We start from the raw sequence: 5,790 nt of genomic DNA on the forward strand, positions 1-5,790 counted from the left end.
TTACGTTATTCCAGTCTCCCTTTCGATCAGGGGGAATGTTGGCCTGCTCAGGATTCTTCGCCGCTGGTTCTGCTGGTGAGAGCTTAAACTGTTTTAAGACAGATTCAAACTTTGAACGGCAATAAATTTAATGACGTCACTTGTTCTTGTTCGCTTGTGGTCTAGAGATTTTTGTTTGGCTGTCTGTCTGAATATTCACTTACTTTTTCATATACTCTGGACATATACTTTAGTTTTGCAGAAGTCCAGCGTTCTGGTCTATTGACTTACCTGGTCATGCATTTTGTTCATCGATTGTTTTGATCACTTGTTTTTGACCAGCAGAGATCCAATGGTTTGGTTGGTTGATTTTCTGCATACGTCATTTATGTTTTCCAAAGGTCTTGGCAACTTGTTTTTGTCTGAAGTTCGTCCAGCGTTCTCGTTGGCTGATTCCCTTCAGAAACCACTGGTCACGATCAGCTGAATGTTTACTTCTTTGTTTCCCCGAGGGTCCAGTTTTGACTAGTAAAAGAATCTAATTGGTTTAGCCTAGCATGACGTCAACAACTGGTATTTGAGAAGGTGCAATGTGTAATTGCACAGTAGTTTGAAGCTAAGGTTTCGAGTCCCGAAGGTAGCTCGCTTCTTCAAATTTTGATGTATGTTTGTTTCTAATCGTTTTTAGGCGCAGGAGTGGCTGTGTGGTAAGTAGCTTGCTTACCAACCACACGGTTCCAGGTTCATTCCCACTGCGTGGCACATTGGGCAAGTGTCTTCTACTATAGCCTCGGGCCGACCAAAGCCTTGTGAGTGGATTTGGTAGACGGAAACTGAAAGAAGCCCGTCCTACATATATATATATATGTATGTGTGTGTGTGTGTGTATATATTTGTGTGTCTGTGTTTGTCCCCCCAGCATCGCTTGACAACCGATGGTGGTGTGTTTACGTCCCCGTAATCTAGCGGTTCGGCAAATGAGACCGATAGAATAAGTACTAGGCTTATAAAGAATAGGTCCTGGGGTCGATTTATTCGACTAAAAGGCGGTGCTCCAGCATGGCCACAGTCAAATGACTGAAACAAGTAAAAGAGTAAAAGAGTGAATAAATGAAGTTTTCTCATCTTGAAGTGTTGTTATAACGCGGTTCATGTCTTAATAGGCACATCTTCCTTATTCCACTGGAATTGGGTTGAAGTGTCTCCGGCATACTGATATAGACTGAAAATTTGGTATTTTGGATGTTTGTGCGCGGGACACAGATATAGGTGTTTACTTACGGGAATTCTCCTACTTATGGGGCCACAAATCTGTAATCTGTTGCCAGTGTACCTTCATTCTGTCTCTCGGAGTCAAGCTTTTTTGACTAAGTAATCTCCACCACATCTAGATGCTTTCGATCATATGTGTATTCGATCAGGCCTGACTTGTATCTAAAACTGTTGTGGTGAGAGTCACGACCCCCCCCCCGCCTCTGCGAGAATAGACTTGACCGAACTACTATAAATAGTAGTGGTCTGAGTGAGAGACAGAGGGAGAGTAGGCGTTAATTTCAAGAAGTCGTAATTTGTCATTTTGGTAGTTTGTCGGAATATTGTTTATTGGTTCGTGGAGAGTTCATGGAGAGTTTGTTGAATTGTTAAGCTGTTCTTACCCTGCTTCGTTATATACATTTATTGTTACTACCCAGTTATATTGTAAACAAGTATCGTCATAAATAGTGCCGATACTACAATAACTGGCGATGTGTAATTACGTCACAATGAAATCATTAACAAACAAGACACGTATTTATTTCTTTATGTATTTGTTCCTGTGACTGCATAAAAATTTTATTGATTATGTGTAGAATAGTGGATAATTTAAATGATTGATATATTTTTGTTTCATACTACGCTGCCAGTATAACGTGATGAGCATGCGCACAATTATTTTGCTCGGGAAATGGGATCAATGAACCCAGTGAAAGGAGAGTTCATAACAGAGATGTGTGAGTTCAGAGGTCGAGGAGAGTATGGGTTTTAGCGTTTCGGGATTTTCCTTCATTTGAGAATGAGGAACAAGGAAAATCGGGAGAAAGGTTCCGCAAACTCCTTTTCGAGAAACGTTGCACAGAAGCTTCCCAAGTTGATTATATGTACTCTGGAAAGGTAACTCCAGCATTGCCTCACTACAGCGGCACAACATAGGATACTGTAATCTACTGTTGACCTCTACAGCCAAAAAGACCTTGCTTTACCGTCACAGATTACAGCACCATACACATACATACATACATACATACATACATACATACATACATATAAGTATGTATGCATGTATGTATATTCTCTTCTGTAAGGAAGGAGAGGGTTTCTAGCAAGGATACAGTTTCGTTGTTTGAATGTCGATAATAAAAACAAATCCATCTTTTGAACTTCAGAAAAAGGGTAGCGTATTTTTATTGTTCTGCTTACAGATTATATATACAATGTTGGAGTTAGCTGATTGATTTCTTACTTTTTTTTGTAAACCCCAGTTTATCCAGGGGTGTCACTCACAAAACCAAATGCACTAATTATTATTAGTATGAATGTGAATTTATAATCTGGGTATGGAAGTTGAAGGGTTTGGAGCAGTTGTCCATAGTTATCCTTTTTCTCTTTGATTCTCAAGGAGGTATTCACATCAACAGGGCAGCTGACCTTTATAATAGTACACATTTTGCATTCTCTGTCCCAAACAACGTATCCTGCTTGTTATGTTTGCATTTAGTAGACGTTTTGATGGTAATGTTCAATCGTATGTGTGTATGTATGTATGTGTGGAGGCGCAATGGCCCAGTGGTTAGGGCAGCAGACTCGCGGTCATAGGATCGCGGTTTCGATTCCCAGACCGGGCGTTGTGAGTGTTTATTGAGCGAAAACATTTAAAGCTCCACGAGGCTCCGGCAGGGGATGGTAGCGAACCCTGCTGTACTCTTTCACCACAATTTTCTCTCACTCTTACTTTCTGTTTCTGTTGTGCCTGTAATTCAAAGGGTCGGCCTTGTCACACTGTGTCACGCTGAATATCCCCGAGAACTACGTTAAGGGTACACGTGTCTGTGGAGTGCACAGCCACTTGCACGTTACTTTCACGAGCAGGATGTTCCGTTGATTGGATCAACTGGAACCCTCGACGTCGGAACTGACGGAGTGCCAATAATGTATGTATGTATGTATTACGTACTCCTTCACAGAACCGGTACAAATAAATATTATCCCTTGTTCTAAACTAATTTGGGGATGATATCAACCATACAAACGAAAGTATTGAATTTAACGTTGGTTAGAGTTATTATATACCTGGAGATATGAACTCAGCACTGAAAGCTAACTTAAAAGGTTTTCATTTTACAGTTCTTTAGTTTAACTCGGTAAATTATCTATTATAGTGGTATAATCAGGAATCAAAACTATTTGGTGGTGGACGGTGTCAGTAATAATCTGATCAGCAGAAGAGTTCAGTTTTGAGGATTATAGAGTTTTAGGCCTGTTCATTATTTGATAGAGAGGAACGGAAATGGGTGTTATCCTTTGGGCTATCCAGTGCTTTACACTTTGAGAGTAAGAAACAGAAAAAAAAGGCTTTAGTCAAGGGCTTCGTTGGTTTGCCTGTTAGGCTTCAGGAAAAGAGAACAGAGAAAAAGTGGTAATGCTTATTGGGCCCTTGGCAACGACCTCACTCTTTGATTGTGAGAAACAGAGAAATATGGCTTTGTGGATTGGACAATAGTTAAATAAAAAAATTTACTTATCGTTTAAGCAACATATTTCTTTGTTCCTCGCTCTCAGATGAAGGGAAACACCGCAATAGTAGAGCCTGTGCTCATCTAGGACACTGAGCCCATCCAACTTTCTTATGAACTCTCCTTTCCCTAGGTTCACTGATCTCATTTCGAGATTTTCATCGCTATTTCAAGTGGTTTTTTTCTTCATTTTTCTTATAGTTCTGGATTAAGGTGGGTTAAACGGCGGCGGCAGCAGCAGCAGCAGCAGCAGCAGCAGCAGCAGCAGCAGCATCGACGATGACAACAACAGCAGCAGTAGCAATAGCAATGTCCACAACGACAACTACAATAACAGCATATTACAAATAGTAAATATGAATGGAAAAAGATAAATAGATAAGAGAAAGTTAGACATGTATACATACATACATAGAGACAGACAGATACACAGACAGATGGACAGACAGACCGGCAGACAGACCGGCAGACAGACGGGCAGACAGACATACACATAAATAGTCAGGCTGGTAAACAAACATGGCGATGAGCAAGTAAATAAAAGAAAATAAATCCAATATCAGTTTATGAAATTTGTTCGATTTTAGATATTATACAATATCAGATTTGTAATGCTGTTAACGAATCTTTCCTAACTCGTTATCTAGCCATCAGACAGGCTTTCTTCTAACTCTTAATGTTCTTCATTGATAATATTCAATATTTCATTTTGTTGTTTCGTTTCGTTTATTTTAGCTTTGCAAAGAGTTCTACTGCAAATCGTCTTCTTATGAACTTGGTGTTGTTATAATACTAAAATGATGACGCTATTAAGATATACTGTGGTAATGATGATGCTAGAAACAGCCTATAAAGATGTCGTTATAATGTTGCAATGATATGAAGCTTGAATGCAATAATGACGACACTAGAATGCTATGATAATGATGTCGCTAAAATATTAAGACGGCATTGTACTGTTAGAATGGTGACGCTTGAATGTAACAATGGTTGAGTGAATGCTATAAGAATGGCTCTATAATGCTATCATATGACAATGATAATAGCAGAATAATATAAACAGGACGTTATAACATGGCACTAGAATGTTATGATGATGAAGGTATAAAGCCAAAACGACGACGCTGTGATCCTATACGACGCTATATATTAGCACTGTAGTCTTTCTTTCCTGCCATCTATAAGCAAAATGAAAATCACGTGGTGAGAGACAACTGGTGACGTAGCACAATGGTCAACTTCTTATTTTATCTTGAATTGTCGCATTGTTTTGGGGCAGTTTTCCAAAATTTGGAAACAGTAAATTTCTGAATAAAAATGTTTGCAACTTTGATCAGAATTCTTTGATCTTGATGAAAATTGTGAGTTTTCTAATCTTGTAAATAATTACTAAATAAACCATATTTTTTTTTTAATTGCTCGTTCTGGAAGATGGGGCAGTGTCCACAATCTCTGCACTCCTTCGTCGGCTTGCGAGATTGCTGCTATTATATTCTTCTTGAACTATTCTAAGTCAACACTTGCAGTAAAGATATAAGCAAAGAGGGGATTCTTGGAGAGAAAGGCATAAGCAAAGAGGGAATTCTTGGAGAGAAAGATATAAACAAAGAGGGAATTCTTGGAGAGAAAGGCATAATGATTAGCGTGAGACCTAAGGAGTTAGCTACGACAAGGGTAATAAACGGAGGAGGGAAGAATGGGATGGGAATACTATAAGCCTACTCATCTCCAAGAAGTGAAGACCATAACGGTAGAAAAGGCAGAGTGATAAATTTGAAGAAATTCTTGAATACTTTGTATAAAAGTGTGACTTCTTAAAACCTCAGATCAAGCATGATCAATTCATAGACATAAGCGAAGGCATGGACGTGTGGTAAGAAGTTTGCTTCCCAGCCACAAGTTTCTGGGTTCAGTATTACTGCATTGCATCTTGGGCAAGTATCTTCTGCTATAACTTCGGACCGACCAAACATTTGTGAGAGGACCTGGTAGACGGGTAGTGAAAGAGGTCTGTCATATGTATATATATATATATATATAT

Source organism: Octopus bimaculoides, chromosome 4, assembly GCF_001194135.2.
Source record: "Octopus bimaculoides isolate UCB-OBI-ISO-001 chromosome 4, ASM119413v2, whole genome shotgun sequence".
Lineage (NCBI taxonomy): Eukaryota > Metazoa > Mollusca > Cephalopoda > Octopoda > Octopodidae > Octopus > Octopus bimaculoides.